General features: G+C 36.9%; 1 protein-coding gene across 3 annotated transcripts in view; it reads left to right on the forward strand.

Moving 5' to 3' along the window:
• LOC111147676 (glutamate metabotropic receptor 1) overlaps positions 1 to 22,418 on the forward strand; it is a 407,752-nt gene that overhangs the window by 216,385 nt on the left and 168,949 nt on the right. The window lies entirely within an intron of this gene.

Raw genomic sequence — 22,418 nt, forward strand, 5'->3', positions numbered from 1 at the left:
AGTTTTTTTATTATTTATTTATTATTTGAGAGAGAGAGAGAGCTGAGCAAGAGAGAGAGCATGAGTGAGGGTGGAGGAGCAGATGGAGGAGAAGCAGGCTCCCAAGAGCTCCGTCAGGAGCCCGACTTGGGGCTCAGCTAGATCCTAGGACCCTGAGATCATGACCTGAGCAGAAGGCAGACACTTAACCAACTGAGACATCCAGGCACCCCTCAGCAGCCTTATTTTAGAAAAGTAAAAATAAAAGTGAATTTAATTAAATAATTACTTAATTTAACCCAGTATATCCAAAATAATACCAACACATAGTTCTAGTTACATTTAAGTGCCCAGTAGCTACATGTGTTTTGTGACGATAATATTAGATAACAAAACTTGAATATTTCCTGTGTGTAGGGTAGAAGTTGGTTTGTCCAAGAGTTTTTCTTAATGTCTTTTCTAGCCTTACCTTTAGATTTTCTGTTAATGCCTATCCTTAGGGAAATCTTCTCTCCATGTTCTTGACCTTCCCCTAGTAGTAGTACACTGCTGTTACTTTATTAATTAGGTGCCTGATAGTAGGCACTGGTGGCACATTCTGTGTTGTTTTGGTTCAGCATTATTCTTGGGCAGTACTTTTTCCTTGCATCTCAGGGTTGGGGCTTGCTTAATAATTTTTTTCTTCTCTCTAATGATCTGGACTCAATGTATATTTCTGCCCTTTCTCCAGGGTTAAAGAATGTTATTTGTTTTCTTATTCCAGTCACACAGTGTTGTTACCTGTGCCTTAAGTGTGTTGGTATTTTCTTCATCCCTCCAGAGACTTATAGCTTTGTTCCATAGTAAAGATAAGGGAGATGGATACGGGTAGGGTTTTGTGCCCCCTTCCTTCAGGGTTGCTGTTCCACTCCCCTGGGCCCTGTACTACAACAATGTCTTTCTCAAAACTCTGGTCCTACCCCCAATTCTGGTAAAATCCAGTGAGGTTTGTGAATAGTCTGACAGTAAATGCAGTTTACTGGTGTTTTTGCTTCCTGAGAGCCATATGCTGTCATACTAGCTCACATTCTACCTTTAGCAAGCTGGTAAATTTTAGTAGAATTACCCTCACTAACTTGTATAATGTTGGGTATCATCTGCCTCGGGTAATCAAGAGGTAGTGTGCTGTTTCTCCTTGGAAACATTTGTTTTTCCTTAGATTTAAGGTTATTTGCTTGCTTTGTGATTCTGTTATCTTATAGATTCCAGAGACTTTGTGATTTTGCAGATTTTTCTATTTTCTTAATGTAAGAGGAAGTGACACTGTTTTCAGCTTTCTCCATCCCAAGCAGAAGCTAGAATTCCTGATGCTTACTTTTGAGAAATATAACCCTGTTCTTTTGGAATCACCAATGTACCTCACTGGAAGTTACTGATATTCAAAGAATAAAGTCTAATTCTTATAATAAAACTCTTCAAGTCATACTTTATAATGCTTCAGTTTATGTTGAGAAACAATATATTTTAGTTTGTTTTCCAAACTTTAAGTATAATAACTTAAAAATCCTTTCTAGTACCACAACCCCCCCCCACACACCCCCTTCAGAGAGACTGATATCTCAAATAAAGGGAGGACTGCCCCTCTTTCCACTTCCTGGCACATAGGAATCAATGACACAGACATTCTTTGTGAGTAGAATAATGGGGGTTGATTGGTGTCATGGTGAGCAAGCAAATGAGACTGGGCAGTGACAATCTCTATATCCTCTCAGGCATGTGGAGCCACACTCTGTGATAGGGTGATACATAATTGGATATCCAGGGTTGATGCATTTACATTGTTTTACAAGGGAACAAGCTCAGACCATGTATTAAAGATTTATGTAGCCAGTACACTGGGCACCAAACATAGGTTAAAAAAATTTTTGGAATAAATTGTTTCTAATCTGACACTTTTACCTCCAGGTATGGATTGTTGCAATGACCTCAGCTTACAAATCACAGCTACTAACTAATGGACACTATGAGCCTGTGGCTTTATTGACACCCACCATTTTTTGTGAGTGTTTCATATTGCCCTTTTTTTTTTTTCCCTGAAGCTTGCTGTGACAAGTTAGAGCCCATCTGTCTGCTCAGTAACAAGCAAAATGACAAACATAACATAGGAAACGTTCAGATACCCAAGATTGTTTTCTACCATTTGATTTTACAAATATGCTAACATTTAGAACTGATAAATAAATGAAATATGGGTAGGACCTTGAAATTGGGATCATCTTTATGAGAACTGCATGATGGCAACAATATTTTAAAATGGTTATTTGTTTGTATTCACATTTGTTATGCATCTTATATTTAAGTCACTACCTCTCCAAAAGGTACCAATGCTGTGAAATAAATTAGCTGTCATATTTTATACCAGTAGGGAAGCAAAAGAGCTGCGTCTCTCTTTAGAGCAGGGTTGGTACAGGAAGATGTGGACATGTGGTATGACTGGTATTTTTTTTCCTCATCTAAAAATTTTTTTTAAATGAAAAGAATCCCCCCTTCACTATCTATATTTTTTCTACTATAGTTACTGAGATATTATGGTAGAAAAATTTGTCTGTGATTAGATGTTGATTTGTGTACCTTTTAAAATCCTTAGTTGTCACTATTAGGAGGTGGAACTTTTTTTTTTTTTTTTGTCTATGACTGCCCATTGCTTTTTTTGTAGTGTTACACCTGTGCTTGGGAGATGCTCCCTGTTTTTTTTTGTTTAAGGTAAATTTAATTGAAAGAGTTAAGAAATTAACAAAATAACTTAATCAGAGGCAATATACATTTGACACATTTTGTGCTCCTTCCCCAGCATATACCCTTGTCTCCCCCAACTTTTCACAAAATACCTTGTATGTATGTAAGAGGGTTAAGCCTAAAAAATGTGCTCAATTGAATTCATGAAACCAGATCAGCTGACTGTGGGATACTCTCTTAATGATGGCATTTGACTATGAGATTCTCCCTCAACCTTCCTACCATCCTAAACATCGCCTAACTTTGGCTCTAAAGCATGCATGAGCTAAAATATTGTGCAGTTCTTATACAAAAGACTTATAAATACCCACCATTATTGATGTTATTAATATTCTTTTGTTTTAAAGAGAAAAGTACCAGCTCCTCTCATCTTGAGAGCAAATAACACAACTGTAAAAGCTGTTGCCAAGCAACCTACATTCACAGCTCAGATGGGCTGAATTGTTTATATTCATATGTGGATAAAATTGACCCACTCCTTCTTTGAAAAAGATATATATGAAGTCTTTGAGATATTTCTACCAATATTTTAGGGTATGGGCCATGGCATTGTTCTGTAGGAGGTTCCAAAGCTAACACATTGGATGTATATATCTCTTTCACTAACTCTTGCCAATTTAGAGTATAGGTATTTGGTTTGGGTGTGTTTCTGCATTAGATTGTGAGTTTTTGGAGGACAAGGATTGTTCTCCTCACACATAAAAGGATCCTATACATAGCTAGCATTCCATAACTGTGTGATAAGAGATGTGTTAAAAATGATCTATACAGTGTCTGTGCTATAGACACTTTCTGCAAAAAATTTTGTTTGCTAGAACTTAGGAAGAAGAAACTCTTAAATTAAAGAATCCAGCAATATTAAATTATGATAAGCCAATACTAAAGCAATAAGTTAAAAAAAAAACTAGAATTACAATATTTTAGAATTAGAAGAAACTTTATGGGACACTTATTCCAGTGGTCTCAAACTTAGTTCTTAGTTGAAGCACCGAGGAGTTTATATAGTTAACTGGTCTAGGATGAAGTTTTGAGTTGGAGTATTTTTTTTTTTTAACATTCTTCAGGTGATTCAACTGTAGGATTGAGAACCACTAATATAGTCCAACATTCTATGGTGGAGTCTCATTCTATAGTGGAGAAAATAGCCCCAGAAGATTGAGAAGTGTGAGATTATAAAAAGAACACAAGCTCTGGAATCACTGCAAACTACCTGCTAATGTGTGATTTTAGCCATCAGTTCATCATTGTAAAATGGAGACAATAATATCTGTTTGTGGGACTTCTGGAGAGATTGAATAGAGTGACATATATATTACAACTAGAACCATGCCTGGTGGGAGCCAGGCAAAAATCGACCCTTATCTTAACAATTTTATGGGTTGCAAACATAACATGAATAAAACCTTGATCCACTGATTGCCTGAGCCTTCAGTACCATGGAAAGCAGCAAGGATACCTTTAGTTCTGATGTTTTTACTGGAAAGGAGGAAGCGTTAATATATCTGTTAAGATCCCTGTAGGAAACACAGGAAGCATCCAGAAGGGTAAATGAAGAGAATTTAATGAAGAAACTTTTTTCAAAGGTATAGTAAAGTTAAGGGGACCACCATAGTACCATGAAGCAAAATAGGGCCTGCCAGATAATGAGGTCAGAGTGGTCACTGGAACATGGTATGGCCTGTGGCTGCAAGAAATAGGTCACCAGGAAGAAACTGCACCCCATTTAAAGGAGCAGAGGTAGTAAACAAACTGCAGCCTGGTAGGAAGAGAGCTGGGAATGGATCTCTCTCTCCTGCTACTCTCCAATTTTCTGCTGGTGATCACATTGTCTAAAACAGGGGACAAGAAAGCCCAATTGATAGAATTCGTAAAGGTCAGTCTCCTAGTGTGCAGAGCAGGGGGGGAAAAAGGAGAAGGCTCTGAGAGGTCAGCAGCACTATGCTGGGTACTTTATGTGCATGATGTCTTTAAAGCTCATGTTGCTTTGGGTCTAATCCAATTGAACATAAAATTGTCTGAAATTACTGACATTCTCTGTGGCACAGCTTTCAATGCCAGGAATTCACATATATCCATGCTAACTTTGTCCTGAAATAAACGTTCTTAGGCAGTAAAACCTGAACTTCACAGCTGAATATGTGTCCACTATAGAGGATGCACAACTTCCATTCTGGCAAATGGCTGGCTTTGTTGGAGTAGATTCAGCAGGGAAATCAGCATGCAAAGCCTGCTAGCCAGGGATGCAGAATAACCAACATCCACTCCTGCCTCAGCAGCTGCCTGCTTTTCCTGAGCCGTCTGTTCACCTCTTGGTTTTGTAATTTATCCACAAAGAAATGAGAAGAACACCTGTTTCTCATTACAAGATTGAGATGTTTTGAGGGAAAAGAAGATCATTCTTACGGAATAAAGATGCTGTCTACTTAAATACAAAGTTGAGGCAGGAGCCATTCTATTGGCACTAATTTTAGTCAGCAAAGAGGACACATAGAAGATACCTGACATTTTATTTCTTTTAATAAACCTATTTTTGAGAATCACCTGGAGAATCAGAGGAAAATAAGCAGGCTTTGCCTTTGAGGAGTTCATGGTCTTGTGGGAGGAATCATAAATGAAACCTTTCTTAAAAGGGAATAATATTAAATTAGATAAAGGTTTTGGTATCTCTTTAAATGTGCTTTTATATGTATTAAACTGGTGATAGCTAGCTATCTATATACTTATTTATCTACCTGTCTACTTAAATTTTGCTAGAAGCTGATCTGTGTAAATTCTTTCAGTACTTCAAATGCATCGAATTCTGACCAGGAGTACCTCTTGGCACCTCTCCTGCCTGACAAGGCCTTCCCTTAAAATTTCCAAGGCTCTCGAACCATTTGTACCCATACCTTGGTTCTTTCCACAACACCAGCTGATTCTCCATTGGCTGAAGTCTTGTTCTGAATAATTTATCCTAACTCAGTTTGTCATTTTTTTATGGTAAATTTCCCTGTATTAGCCCTACTTAGCATCCTCATCTCCATTGCCAACTGGCAGGGGAGAAATTTTATGCAGTAATTTTATAAAATACCTATTTTGGGGACCTACAGACAATGAATGTTCTGTTGCTTTTTTTCTCTTTGTTTAATGCTGGAGGGTGTGACTTTTTCAGTAACTGGGATATTAAGACCAAGAACCAGGGAAATCTTAGGCTTATGAATAAATTCTCAGCCAGATTTATGACAGCTTAAAGTAAGAGGTATCTCATAATAATACTGAGGGGGAATGAAGACCTCATAGTTGACATGACTGTGAGCCAGAGGTGAAAGAGATAGCATTCCTAGGAGTAGCTTGAGCAAAGTTTCAGGGTCAGGTATGGGCACAGTGTGCTCAGGGGTACAGGGACAGCACCATCCTGTCTGGGATAAAGAGTTCTTGGTGGGATGGATTATGTCATCTACCATTTATGGTGTGCCCACTGCATATCTGGATCTGTGCCAGGTCACTTTTATTTATAACTTCCATTTTAGACTGAATGCTTTTGTTCTGCCCTCCAAATTCTTATGCTAAAACCCTACCTCCTAGGGCACCTGGGTGGCTAAGTTGGTTAAGTGTCTGCATTTGGCTCAGGTCATGGTCTCAGGGTCTTGGGACTGAGCCCTTCGTCAGGATTCCTGCTCAGTGGGGAGTTTGCTTCTCCCGCTCCTTCTGCTCCTCCCTGCTCCACTTGTTCTCTCAAATAAATAAAATCTTTAACACCCCCCCAAAAAAAAACCTCTTTACGTCCCCCAAATATAAAGGCCGTTAGAAGCAACTTAGGTAATGAGGGTGGACGTTCCATGAATGGGATTAGTGCCCTTACAAAAGAGATACGCCAGAGAGCACTCTCACTCTCTTTCCACTGCAGGAGGATTTAATGAAGAAGTGGCCATCTCCAACCCAAAAGAAGGCCCTCTCTAGAACTCAACTATACTGGCATCCTGATCTCAGATTTTCAGTCTCTAGAACTCTGAGAAATAAATTTCTGTTGCTTATAAGCCACCCAGGCTATGGTATTCTGTTATGACAGCCTGAGCTAAGACAAGCTCAGATTTTCACGATACAGAAAATTGTGTTACACAGCTAGCAAGCAGTAGAGTCCTTAGGTGATTAGCTCTGTCTGCTTTTTATCTCTTCCTGGCAGTATGGTGCCTTATTTTATAATGTCAGATTGGTGAAGGAGGATCAGATGTCAGGGTTCCTTGAGAACCAGAAATAAAGAGTATGGGAAAGCTCTGGTTGGCATTAGAAGCAATTTTTATGTGCATCATAATTTTAGAAGAATATTTTCTGAAATGATCATACCCTGCCTCCAAAGATTCTTCAGCACGCTAAGCATATTTCAATTTTTTTTTTACTCTGCAAGTATTTTTTTTATTCAAGTATTCACCCACTATAAAGTCAGTTGCATAAAATTCCTGTGCTCTGTCCAAATCCTCCTGAATCTGGTGATTATTTTTCTCTATTCATTGCCTGAGAAGTAGTAAGGATAATAAAGAGAATGAGAGATGGCCAGCTTCTACTGTGTCTTCTATCTTGTAGCACTTTTTTATAATGGCTGTGTGTCTGAAGGCTTAATAATGTTGTCCCTTTCCCATCTCCACCCTTTCAGAAAGAATTTTACACCATACTAAATATGCAAGACCTTGATATTATGCAATGTGAAGTATAGGAATTGCTTAATGCAGAGAAAAAAAATTCTGTAGGGACACACTAGCATTCTTCACCTTTAGAGAATATATATGATATGTTTATCATGTTCAGTCCTGGGAAGGTCACTTGGCCTTTATATATAGAATCAGAGGTAATTTAGAGGCAGTGGCAGCAAGTCTTCCAGTAATCTAGATCTTGATTAATGTAGGAGACTTTGTTAAAAGGCATATTGAATGCCAGAAATGGATTTATACTAGTGAAATTGTTTGTCTTAATTAGCACTATGAGTATTAGTAAATGGGCATTCATTGGTGAAATAAAATGTATTCAAGATATGGCTTGGCTAAAATATTTTAGAGATACCCTAAATAGGGGAGAAGAATCTAGTTATGGCTATGGTCTGTAGCCTCAAGAAAGTTTCCAGGCTCAATTCTAAAGTGGTACTCTGTCCAGCCATTGGTTGAGGATAAAGTGTGTTTCCCTAATGGAAACCATCGGGAAAACAGAATCCTATCTCTGGAATGTTATTGTATCTGCCTTGAGTAATTTTTTTCAGGGCTGGTATAATTAAAGCACCTCAAATAATGCAAAAAAATGGAGAATCTTTTGACTTAAATAATGTAAAGCATGAGCTATATTGTGCCTTCTACCTAATAAACATTTGTTCAATAAATATCTATGTGTTTAGCAGAAGTGGCTAAACTTTAAGTACTTCAGATCTTTAAAGACCACTGTTATAAGTCAAAAGAACCCAAGAGGTCTTAGATCAGTTGGTGACAGTTAAACTTACTTATATTATATTACTTTATTGGCTATGCAGGTATATATATATATAGGAGCAGAACCAGAAATATAGCCATTAGCCCTGCATTCACTAACTGTTCGTCTGTGCTGTAGCCACACCTCTGGGTAGGTATCACCTATCACTGATAATTTAAGAACAGTTAATAATTGTAAATTTGATGACTGTGCCTGTTATGCCACTTCTACCCCCAACTTGATTTGTTTGTTTTTTTCCAAATTGATAGCTCCTGCATTTATGATGAATTTTTATCAGTAAGAGTAAGTTTTGTTATTTGGTAAAATGATAAATTATTCTCTTGTTTTTAAGGTTAATTGCTGTTCCTTTGTCCCATTCAAGCTTTAATATTTCCTAATGGGTACAAGTAAACAAACCATTGAAAACATAAATACAATTGTGTGGGAAGATAGTTTAAAATAAAGATGGCAAATTCATTTACGTTTAGGGGCAGGAATGGTAATATAAATGTGCAAGAAGTAGGTATAAAGCAATAAGGAAAAAAGGAACTGTGGCCCCATTAAAAAACATTTTTTAATACTTTTCTGAGCTGTTCAAATAACACTGACCTGTGGGTGCCATGGATTGTACCAAGCAAAACATTGGAAATGAAATTGATGCTTTCTAAAATTCAAGGTTTTTATAAATAAATATCTTGAAGAGATTGATATTATCTAGCTTTAAAAATATTTATCCTAGTTGTTGTTTATTTATACTATTACCAAAAATGATGTAAGGATAGAAATAGGTGGCTTCTAAGGCCCAGAGAATATGACCAGATTTTATACAGACTGAGACAACTATAGCAGGATCATAGAGCATGGTTAAATATTCAAAACCTCCATCTTTCTGTCACCAATGTATAGTGAGTGCATTCATTTTCCCAGAATACCTACATTTTATAGTCTTGTGATTAACATTCATATGGTAGTCATTATAGTTAGAAGTAAAATATAATTGAAAAACCTATAAGGAAAAAAATGCTTTTCTAATAGCTACAAGCCAAATGTATAAATCTTATAAGATAGAACCTTCTTCTTCAACTCTCTGATATTTATGGTCTTGGTGCCTTTGAAAGATGTGACTTGCGAATATTTATCTTAGCGATATAACAACATATAGTGTCCTCATTGAATTGTGTTTTCATGGCTCAACTTTTCTTAATCCCCTAAAGTTCCTGCTGTTAGAAACATTTAGCTGAATTATGTTTATACTTTTTAAATTCTACAAATATTAGGATCCACAACAACAAGAACAAATAAATAGGACAGTCTCTTTGTGCTTGGAATCTTATTCCATAACATTCCAGGAGAAAATTCTCAGTTATTAGGAAATACACTCTATCACTGGTGTATGGACCAATTTGCCTTCAACAACTCCACAACATATGGTTTGTACCTGCTGCTCAGGTGACTGCCAAAGTAGTTTGCTCTAGCTGAGAGCAATAGCTTTGTTGACAGATTCTTTGGCTTGGAAAGGCAGTAGAATTCCTAGATCAGGCTTTGGTGGAGGGGCAAGGCTCAACAGGAAGCTCACCATCCAGGTGAGAAAGATGCCTCTGCGAAATAGCTTGGAAGGTGGAGCTGATAATCTGTGGGAGTTGATCTATGGATGTACTCCTCAGCAAAGAGGAGATCAAAGGAAAAATTAGGTTGAGAAATCAAGTGTTAAATATTGTTTATTAATAGCTATACCTAGAATACATTCCACAGATAGGTCCGTTTTACCATGTTCTACCACAACTTGTGTTTTACACTTATTTCTTGATCAGTGCAACATCAAAAATGCCAGAACCATATTTTTTCACTTTGTATACTCAATACATGAAACACAACGGTATTTTATATATGTTGTCCTTTGATTAAACTGGACATAATAATAAAGACTCTTTTGGTTATAAATTACAGAAACAGATTTGAACTAACTTATGTGAAAAAGATGAATTTATAATCAGGTAAAGACCACATCTAGGTATCAGAAAAGTAGCTAGTGCCAGGCATATAAATGTCAATAGGTTATTTTCCCATCACTAACCCTCTGCAAAATAGTTTCCTCTCCCACCGTGGACAAGCTTCCTCTTCTCCTTCAGCTCTCATGGTAGTACACATGATTGTAAATAAGCACCTACATTTACATGGTATAAGGTCAGTCTTCCAGTAAGGGTAAAAAAAATATCTTTCTCAGCCCCAAGTCTAAATTCTTCAAGAAGAGAGGCTCTTTGTTATGGCTTTGGATCACCTGCCTCTTTATATCTGGCAAGGGTCTTGGACCACCAGGCTCACTGTAGCCCAATGATTGCATGGATGAGGGAAGCAGTTTTTAGGAAAGTGTAAATGAAACAATTCTGAGTAGGTGGCCCATTACTTTAGAAGTATCAGTGTTAAAGCAGCTTAAGAGATACGTATGTGTATATATTATATTATATTGTATTATATTATATTATATTATATTATTATATTATATATATTTTTGTCTACTATATACATTATATAATACTATGTATTGTATATAACAATCAATTATAACATAGAAAATATATCGTAAATAATATATAATGTGCATTACATATATAAATATGTATATATATTTATATATGTATGATGAAATCAATGTACCTTTTAGAGAGTCATCCTGTTCTTAGTTGCTGTACAATGAAGAAAAGAGCCATATGTGAGGTTTCTTCAAGAATCTTTTGTTGGACGTTGGGTCTTAGGAATTGGGAAGGAAATAGATCCTTTGTTCGGGTGAAGCACTAGGTCTCCAGACAAGAGCTGTTTCTTAATAAAGGCTTCCTTTTTTGCTTCCTGCCTCCCTCTCTCCCTTCCTTTTCTCCCCCTGCTTCTTATAGGGTAACTCATAGCAGTGTGGCTGCTTCCATTTCTTAAAGGCCCTGCTAGTGAAAGAACATAGGCCTCATGAATGAAAAGAGTTGTAAAGATATGAGGAAAGCTATATAAATTACTGCTAAGATAGATAAATTGGATTGGTGATAAATATAGTAGAGGGAGGCATATAGAGGTTTCAATGTATTTATGTAAATTGCTATAGATATTGAAGACTTTATATGCACATTTGCTATACTACACAGGTATTTTGGTATCCCCAGAGTTTTCTACATATTTTTGATATATTTAACATTATGTTGAGCTCTTGTATTGTTCTAGGCCCTGTTCTTAGCATTTTACTCACCATCCATTTAATTGACATAATAACCTGTTAGCCTCTTTTAACAGAAAGAAAACTGAGTCATAGAGATGTTAAATAACTTAATATCACACATGTATTGTGAAGCCAGGACTGAGCCTACTTGGTTCCAGAGCTCACCTTAGTGTACAGTCCATATAAATTTTGCCTACCTTTTCTGTGCAGTTACAGTGGCATGACAAGTTATGTAGCTGATAAAGTTAAGGAACATATTACTGGAAATATTTTAGTGAGAACTATGACATTATTATATAAAGGTGAGGAAAGGCATACCACAACTTCCTGTGCTTTTTTTGGCTCTAAGGTGACAGGTGGGACTATTTTAGGAAGACAAGTGTCTTAAAGAACTTTGGGGTTTCTAACATTTTATTTTTTAGTTCAGATGCAGTCATTTGATTAATGAAGTACTAGTGTGAGTTTCCTTAATTTTCAGCCTTAAAAACAAGATCACTGGAAGAATATATGATAAGTTTAAGTAGCAAATATAGTAGGCATGTATCTCTTTCCAAATAGGACCATTTAAATGATCACAGAATTGTCTACATTAAAAATGTAAACCTATGTTATGGCACTTCTGTCTTTAACCTCCCCACAATAGGATATCTTAAATATCAGCTCTACTTTTAATTGGCTGATGTCACTAAATCACCAGTAAAATAACTTCCAAATTAGTTTTCTAATTAGCTTGTCTAACCTCAGAGTACTTTTATGTTTGTCCTTGTATTAATTTTATGTTCAGATGTGACTGACATGTTCACAAATGGACAGCCGTAGAGAAAGTAGATCATACACTATTCTTCTTTGAATTATTTGCGACCTAATATTCAAATAGTAGAAGTGAAGGACAGACTCACTGTATATATCTGGCAGGTGTTAGTTGGAAACTACCTTAGGCCAAAATCAGCAGATGCTCTGTTTTCACAGTTGTTCATAAGCATCACATGAAAGTAAAGACACCTTGTCTGTCTGATGTGGTCTCAGCATTTGATTGGGGTATTTGGATGAATCCAGGGCAGAATTTGTGCAGAGTGAACTTAGAAATGAACTCGGATCATATCTTTTATCTACTTTGATCCCTTGCATGGCTTCCCATCTCATTCAAAGCTCATGCCCAAATCCTCCATGACCTGGTCTCCTTTGGCTGTATCTTTTAACCCTGATTCCAGTCACTCTTTGTTGATTTTGCCCAGCACAATCCTACCATTCACCTTTGCATTTATATTTCCCTCTGCTTGGAAAGCTCTTCCTCAGACATTCCCAAGGCTCACACCATCTCCTGCTTTTTGTTCTAATTCAAATTTTGTTCTAATTCAAATGCAGCTCAGTAAAACTTTCCCTAACTACCCTCACAGAAGTGTCATCCCCTATCACTGGTACTTCTTTCTTTTCTTTCCTAAGAAGTTATATCTGCTTTACTTCTGATATATTTTACTTGCTTTTCTTATTGATTATTTTGCCTTATGAATTTAGATATTTTTGTCTGTTTTACTCAACTGGTATAACCTCAGAGTCTAGAATAGTGCCTCGGTAAAATAATGGTTGAATAAATAAATAAGAACAGACGATATATACAAAAAGTAGAGATAAGAAAGGAGAGTGTGATTAACTCTCCAATGGTATTAGAAAATATTGGGAAGACTTCCTGGAAGAGGTAACATCAAATCTGGGGTTTTAAGGATCAATAGGATTTTTCCAGAGGGGCAGTTTGAAAGAGGGCATTTCATACAGTTAAAACAACATGATATAAAAACTACATATAATGTGTTTGGGAAACTCCAAGCTTTAAAATATTGATGAAAATTGATGAATAATATGTATTAAAGTAAGGATATTATAATTTATTCTTTAAATAATAGAAAGCCCATGAGGAGTTTCAAGCATGAATGATAGAGAATCATGCTCTGCTCTGGTAGCAATGGAGAACATGGATTTGAGGAAATTGAAGTTTGACTTAAGACTAAAAGCCTTAACGATAATGTAAGCTAAGAAGATGAGAGACTGTACTATAGAGTGTGTGTGGAGGGGTGATAACAAAAAGGCTTAACAGGAATAAATGATTGAGTGTGTGTGTGTGTGTGTGTGTGTGTGTGTGTGTGTGCATGTGTGTGTGTTTGGGGAGGAGATTTAGAGGAATGGAGGAGCTGAATTTATAATGTTGATGAATTATCCAGTCTATCTCTTATTTGTTGACACTGATGCATTTCTTAGGATAATTTCTGAGTGTTCACCTTCATTTGATAGATCTTGAGAGTTCCAGAACTCTGGTTTATTGCTAATGGGATGCAACTAATATGATAATAGACCTTTCTTTCTTTAAAATCAATGGAAATATCAGCAAAGCAGTCTAAGCTATATTTTTTCTCAACATGCATAATCTTAAAACTTTCTGTAAGACCTCAAGACTGTTGAATTTATTTTGAAGTTAATGGAAAACTTTGATTTTGATTCACTCAAATAAAACAAAAACTATTCTCTGACAAATCTTCTGCATAAAATTATTCTGCATATGAAATATATCAATGTTCGCTATTTTCAGCTCAGTGAGCATTATTTAATAGAAAGAGGATAAACCTTAAGTCACAGTGACCTGGTCTGAATATCATACCTGTAAGATGACCTTTGGCAAAATTACCAGATCACCATGAATCTTACTTATCTCATCAGTAAAATAAAAATAATACCTACATCATAGGATAGTTTTGAGACTTAACTGAGCCAATATATAAGTGTAGTGTCCTTCAATTAGAATAACAAAAATTGATTCCAGCTAATGAGCACAAAGGATTTATCAGAAGGAAGTCAGGACTTAAAATATTGATAAGAAGCTAGAGAATGGGCAGCAATGGGCAGAAACTAAGGCAACAGGAACCACAGCAACCACCAACCTAAACAGGTCTGGATGCCACCACTAGAAAGGGTCTGTGCCAACTATTTACAACTTTTCATCTTTGTATCACCTGCTCAAGATTCTAAGTCTCAGGAAGGAGTATTCTGTTGGCTGATTTGGCTTCTCTCAGCTTCCATACCAGGAGGCTGATCTAGGAATTTCAATCTCAAGACCTCGAAAGGAAATTTGGATGCTGGGAAAAGTAAAATGAATTCTTGCTAGCCAAAAACATGAACCTGATGACTTTGGAGCTGTTTTGACCATAATCCACAGCAAAAAAATACATTTTATATCATGACCTGAGGTTCATAGATAGCTATGTATGTGTGTATTTCTATATAACCAAGACAAAAGTTTCTATAAACTTTTTCTTAGCGTATGTGTTGTACTCAGTTTCATTTTATTTTATTCTATTTCACTTTTTAAAAGCTTGGTTCACGGGCCATCATGTTGATTTTATGACTTATGAATGGGTTTCAATACACAGGCTGAAAGCATTTTATTACAATATAATATCAGCAAATTATAGGCACTCTGTAAATGTCAAGTTCTCTTGTACCACCTTTCCCCCTTCATTCTCCCTCCCACTTTCCCATGGACTAAAACTGCAGACAGTGGCTAATAACCAGACACTTGAAATCTCTTTCATTTTACTGACCTAGAGACACAGTGTTAATCATATTTTCCTAAACAATGGAGTTTATTTAAAAATTAGGATGTTTAAAAGAAACAGATTATAAAGAAAAACAGTACTGAAGCAGTAGTAGAATGAAGAGAATAAGGTCTGATTTAAGTCTCAGCAAAACTAGGATTTCCTTTCTGAAATAGCATAGAATAATTATTTGTTCCACACACGGCATCTATTGCTGTTCTCTAAGACTTGGAAGATTAAGTACACCTTTTCTCAGTATTCCCTGTATCGAAAGAGGTATTTGGCCTTTTTTCAGTACAAAAATGTATTTTGATCTAAAATATTGGGTTTGTTTTTTGAGTGAGTGGCTTGAATTAGTAAAATAATGGATTCACTTTTTTATTTCATGTGTGTGTGTGTGTGGGGGGGGGTCATTTAGCCCCCAAAGCATTAGGCTCATAATAGGTTTGTCCAAAAGGACTTGAATCGGTTTATATGCTTCAAACACAAGAAAAGTCATAGGTTTAAAATGTTATGAATTGCTTTTTGGTCACTATATATTGCTTAAACCATGTCAAAAAAACTTCCATCATGCATCCACACTAGCGTGCCTCAGTTGGTTGTCACTTCTCAGCAATCTTTTGGTTATTGTTTATTGTTTATTGATTCCCTATCCCATTTCCAAGGAGAACCGTGGCAATTCCCCCTAGATTCAAGCCTTCAGCACTCAATCTACCCTTGTCAAATCCTGAGTGATTTCTCTAATTTGTGTTTGAGGTATACTCATTGAAACTCCTCTGTTTTTTCTGTCTTCAAAGAACTCTGTCTTTCCACCAGAGATGCCTCTGATTTTAAGATATATTGTTTCTCAGTCTCATTTCTTCTTGTCTCTTCTGTAACCTAAACCCCTGTGTTTGTTTCCTCTCATTTACATCTTCAAATTGTCCTTCTCCACTGGAAGTGTCTTCTCTTCTTATAAACATTCTCAGATACCATAACAAACTGCCGAAAACATCTTTGCTCAACTTTCCAGTTCTCATAAGCTGTCATACTGTAACTCTCCTTTCCTTCAAATGTTACTTTCTTGAAAATGCATTCTTGTTACTTCCACTTCTTATTTATTCTTTTCCGTGTCTCTAGCTAAGCTTTTACCTCACCAGTCTCCTGAAACTGTTCTGAGTCTTCATGATAAGACTCTGCAGGAGGTGTTTTTTTTTTCAGTTGGTTTCCCTCACAAAGCTCTATTCTAGTTCCTTGACTCCTTCTCAGTTCTTTGTCCTGGAACTGTACCCTGAGGAGTAAGCATTCTCTAGAGCCCTTTCCTGACATCTCCTGGGATGGCAGTTGGGGAGAGGATTCTGGAACCGTATGGCCTTAGGTTTGGGATCTGCCACTAGGAGCTGTGCCATCTTGCCCAATTTACTTGTCATTTTCAACCTTGTAAGATGGAAATAATAATAGCACCTATATCCAAGGGTTTCTTGAATATTAGATGAGACAATGACAGTAAGGGACATTAGGGAGTTTTTGCAGGTAGTAAATGTCAGGATCATCCCCCCCCCCCAATAAAATGGAAACCCTTCTGTTGCGGATGGGGAACCCTTTGCCAACTTCCCATAAGGAGAGGTCCTCCATGATACCACGCTAGACCTCTGTCTGGCCCTTCACTCTCTCTTCCCCTGGTGTGTTAGGAGAAAGGGCCCTGGCATTTAATTTAACCCCCTCTTCTTCTTTCCTCTCTGCTTTCCTCCTTTACAACCTAATTTTTTTGGGGTGGTTTGCAGTGGCTAAGTCTATAATATGCTGGGGTTCCATATTAGGAAGTCTGTTGGTGCAACATCCCTAAGCCATGACCTTCAATACTTTTTATACTTGTCTGCCATCTCCTTTATCAATTTGTTGATTCAGAAGTTGGCCAGAGAAAAGAGAGTGCCAACTCATTAGGACCCCTCAAACCTCAACTTGTATTGTTTTCTTTTCGTCTGTTATATTTGATTTTAAATTCCAGTCTGTCCCTGCTATTGTCCATCCTATGTACTCCTGCCTATAATCTTCCTAATAAAAAGCTCTTATGGTGTCCTCTCTTTTACAACAAATACAATTGCTCCATTATTTATAAACTTGTGTGTGGATTTTCCTGAAAACATTCATGCTCCTCCACAACATGGTCTGATTCTCCCACTGCTGCTTTTGTGTTACTTAGTGCTCCATATGAACTAGACTTTTTCCTGAACAGCACATAAATTTCTGCCGCTGTGCCTTGACTTATGCTGTTTCTTCAACCTAGAATAGTGTCTGATCTTTATTTTTTTAAATTCTTTTTTTAAAAGATTTTATTTATTTGTTAGAGAGAACTAGAGAGAGAGAGAATGAACAAGCAGGGGGAGCAGTAGGCAGAGAGAGAAGTAGGTTCCCGGCTGAGCAAGGAGCCCAATGCTGGGCTGTATTCCAGGACCCTGGGATAATGACCTGAGCTAAAGGCAGCCTCTTAACTGACTGAGCCACCCTGGCATCCTATTTTTTTTTTTTAATTCTGATAATATTCTGAGACCACCTCCAGTGTCATCTTTTCAGTAAAGACTTTCTTGATCCCCAGTCTGATATAACTTATTCCTTCTTTTGTATGTATTTTTCAATTCTCTTATGACACATTCTCCTAATTTTAAAATTTATGAAGAGGCTATTTATTTTCCCTTGTACAATAAGATCATAACCTATTTAAGGACAGGAGTTGCAGCCTGTGTTTTTAGACTCCATAGTTTCTATTGAGCATTAAGCATGTAATCTTAATCTTAAAGATCCTGTAGTTAGTAAGTGCTCAATAAAAATTTTGTGCTTTAAATTGAGATTAATATATAATAGAGGATACCCATTGGACACATTTTCTACCTATTTGTTCCTCTGTTAAAAAAGAATTTTTTCCCCAAGAAGATAACTGTGATTTTAGCTGCAGTAATAAGCCATTTCTTTTTTTCTTTCTTGCTTTTTTTTTTTAAGATTCTATTTATTTATTTGGCAAACAGAGATCACAAGTAGACAGAGAGGCAGGCAGAGAGAGAGAGAGGAGGAAGCAGGCTCCCCATGAACCCTGGGGTCATGACCTGAGCCGAAGGCAGAGGCCTCAACCCACTGAGCCACCCAGGCGCCCCAAAGCCATTTCTTAACTAAAGGGCACAGTGGTTACAGTTGTCTGAGTAATTTTCTTGAAGTTTCTAGGCTGAAAAAGTTGATTAAGGTCTTAAAACTGCAGTCGAATTAAAAGCAAAGGTAGCATTGGAATGCTGGTTTGACAGCAGGTAGTTATTATGGCAGCAGTGAGATTCATGCAAAATTTTCATTGAAAGTGAGTCCATAAGCACTCAAAGAATGCCCTCACTGCTTATTTTCTTTAATTCATTCCATAAAATATTTTTCATGGAATGATATCCACAAGGCATTGAGCTACACATACTAGGTATTCAAAACCTAATTTAGAAAGGCCATAATGTAAAAGATGGACAGCCTGTTATACTTGAGAAAGCTTTTCATGGACCTTTGCTTTCTCCATCATAAATGTATTATTTCTATTTTTTGTCACTGTTTCCTTCTTTCTCTTATTTCAGTTCCCTTCTTCCCTTTTGTTTTTAAGTCCTTTTCTTTCTTTCTTTCTTTTTTTTTTTTTTTAAGATTTATTTATTTGAGAAGGAGACAGAGAGAATGAGGGAGGAACAGGGGGAGAGTCTTCGGGCAGAATTCTGCTGAGCAGGGAGCCCTACATAGGGCTCTGTCTCAACCCATGAGGTCATGACCTGAGCTGAAGCCAAAAGTTGGCACTTAACTGCCTGAGACACCCAGGCACTGCTATTTTTAAGTTCTTTTTAAAAAATATCCTGCACTCTTTTCTTCCTACATATTTTACTTTATTCTTGACTTATCTACCTGTGGATTTGTTCTACCAGATTGTCTTCAGAGAGGTCACTGGAACCAAAGAGCTTATAAGTAGACCTCACTGCATGCACGGCAGGAGTAAAATCCATGAGAGAAGACGTCATACCTCCCACAGTTGGTATTGTAGCCCAAAATCATGTTCTGCATTGAAATAGTAGATATAATTGCTGAATAAATAAATTAACAATAATTCTAATACATGAAGGAGGCCTCCATCATATCAGGATAATGAAGTCTTCTTACCCAGCCTGTACACTAAGAACTGATGAAGATTTTTCTGTCCACGCTCTAACCATCTGCCCAGCAAAGTTTTGCTGTTCTCATTACCTGGCATGCTCATGATTAAAGGTTAGTGCTTCTAGAAAATTCCTTCCCTCCCATATTTTTTTCTTTGCTCACTCCTAATTAACTCATCCATCAGATCCTAGTTTAGTTTTCATACAACTCAAATCTAGGATGGGTGTCTGATCTTAGGTAACACTGCATTTTTCCAATCACCATGTTTATTATACCATTTTGAAATTTTTAGTTGGCTTAGAAATTAGTTGAATAGAGATAGTTGTCTGTTTCTCCATTTACTGTTACTTCCATTTGAACAGAGACCTGTATGCCTTGTTCATGGCTGTATTTTCAATATCTAAACATTTTACTTGGCAACAGCCAGGGTAGAGCCACTAAGTGAAAGCCATTAGCTGAAATATTTAAATGGGACCTTTGGCTTAACCTGGCTTGTCATTTGAACTCTTCTGAAGAACTGGTGGAATCCTGGTGCCTGACTAAATCAACTGCACGAAATCTGGCTTGAGTAAGGGAGTCAGGAAGGATTGATTGGCAGGTGACACACTGTGTGATCATGGTATAAATGAAGGACAATGTCCAGGCATGAAGCTAGAATGAAAGGCCAAGGGACAATTTGATTAAAACATCCATCTGGAAGGCATGGCCAGGAGCAGGTACAATGCAATGGGGACTGAAACTAGAGACACACTGACATTAAAAATGAGTAGGAAAGGAAGGTGGGCTGAAGAGCCTGAAGGCCTTGCAACATATGCAAAGAATTGTTTCATAGAGCTTCTGACCTAGAATGAAGAAAGAAAGTGAACTGTTCAAGCATGTCGGTCCAATTTGGATAGATGTTGCTATCTTCAATTTCCCATAAAATGCCCTTTAACATGGAGAAAAAAAGAACATAATAATTTCCCAACTAAATTTGACTGTAGAACTATTGTCAGTCTTGGGCAAATTTAACATTTTGGACTGAAGTGAGAACTAATTAATAGATACTTAATAACTTAGAATAGAACAAGCTCCAGTACTTTAAAGGAAAGTGGGGAGACATTTGCATTCTCTGCTTTTTGGTACAGAGGTCTTGGCCCTCTGTATCTTCAGCAAGTGTCTTTTTATACTTAAAAAGTGTATGACTACCGTCATAGAACTTCTCCTCCATACCTATTTGACAACTTACCACATCTTAAGAAATATCAGAGTAGAAGTATTGGTAGTGGCACATGGCATCCCAATAGGTGTATTTCCAGCAAGTAAATATTGCTCCTCTTCAGACCCTTTTTATGCTGTCCTATTTTCTTTCCTAATGTGTAATAACACTATTTGAAATTATCTTTTAAAATCTTTTTTTTTTTTTAATTTGACAGAGAGATATCACAAGTAGGCAGAGAGGCAGGCAGAGAGAGAGAGAGGAGGAAGCAGGCTCCCTGCGGAGCAGAGAGCCCGACGCGGGGCTCGATCCCAGGACCCTGGGATCATGACCTGAGCCAAAGGCAGAGGCTTAACCCACTGAGCCACCCAGGCGCCCCTGAAATTATCTTATTCATGTAGGTAATTATTATCTGCTTCCAGCAGTAACATGTAAGCTCTAGCTCGTTCACCCCTGTATTCACTAGCACCTAGAACATTACCTAGCATGGAGTAGGACTTTGTAAATATTTGTTAAATGATAAATTAAAGAAAATGGGTGGAGTTTGGAATACTTCTGACTTCAGTACATGTTGTGGAGCATACTCTGTCTCTTCAAACAATCAGAGAACCAGAGAGAGATGATAAGAGAAAAGCTCTCTCTAACTCAGTAGAATAATGCTTGAGAATCTGTGCATGCTGGTTCACATTCCAGCTGGATACTTGATGAGACATTCTTAGCAATCTCTGGGACCAAGCCATACATCTTGTCCATTAGCAAAACTGAGCCTGGATAGAGCTCTTATTTTTGAAAATAGCATCTAATTAGAAAATAAGTTTAGAAAAATTCTTGACATACTTGATAGGATAAATAAGGCATGGTCTTCACGAAATAAGGAGAGCCAAAAGATGAGAACATGAGGCAGACAGACACTGAATAAGGAAGGAATAAAAAAAAAAAAATGAAGCAGTAAAAGTAGATTAAAATCTCTGCTAAAGAATTAAATTGATACTGTGGATAATTAAATGATGATGCATATGCAGATGCTGAAGCTATGGATGTTTAACATGTACTGAGCACTGTGTATTTCAGAACATGCGCTAAGCCGTATGCATATGCCATTGGCTCCCTATCTTCCTAATCATGGCCGCACACTAGGATCAACTGGAGAAAAAATTTTAAACATCAACACTTTATGCCACACCCATATTCTAATTTAATTGGTCTAGAGTGGGACTTAAGCAGTTCCACATCATTGCAGAACTCCAGCAATCACTACCAGCAGAGAATAGAATGTCTCATGAATTGTGCAATGTCATAGCCCTAAGCCTAGCCATCTTTATTATTATTATCACTACTATTAAATTTCACAAGTGATTCAAATAAAAAAGCCAGTATTGAAAACTATTGGCAAATGTGATTTCATTTAATCTCATTTTGGGGGGATAGGCTTATGATTGTCTCCCAAAATACAGAGAGAAAAGAAAAATAAAAGTAATGAGAAAGCATCCTATAGATATGGGAGAAAATAGGAAGGAAATGCAAACTAAGAATTACAGGCAGGCATTCTCATGAGAGAGGCCAAGGCTGTTAGAATACAAGTAATTATTTACAGCATAATTGAAAAATGTCTTCAGTTACAAAGAAAAGACTCAATGAAGGGCGTGCCATACTTCAGATAAAATTAATAAGAAAAAGAGACATCTAGACACATCCTTGTAATATTTATGAACTTCAAAAGTATAAAATATTCTTATGAATCACCTAGCCAGGATCAGAAAAGAAAATAGAAACAAACAAAAATTGGCCACGAGAGTATAAACTTTGGGCTAACTTCAGATTTTTATCATAGAAGAAAATTTTAAAGTGTTCATGGAATTTTGAGGAAAACGGTATGTTACCTATGACTAGCCAAGATGTTGCCCTTCGTGAAGGCAAGAGATAAACATTTTCATTTAAGACGTTAAAAACCTGCTGAAAAGTTTTAGAAATATATCCTCCATCTGACTAGATTTTATAGTCATTAAATTTTTATCTCACAGCATAAACCAAATACATTTTAGACAGATTAAAAACCATATGTGTGTTTGTCTGTATCTATTTATAATTTACATTGTATATATTGTATTAA

Source organism: Enhydra lutris, unplaced genomic scaffold (assembly GCF_002288905.1).
Source record: "Enhydra lutris kenyoni isolate GAN:26980312 unplaced genomic scaffold, ASM228890v2 scaffoldscaffold17, whole genome shotgun sequence".
NCBI classification, from domain to species: Eukaryota; Metazoa; Chordata; class Mammalia; order Carnivora; family Mustelidae; genus Enhydra; species Enhydra lutris.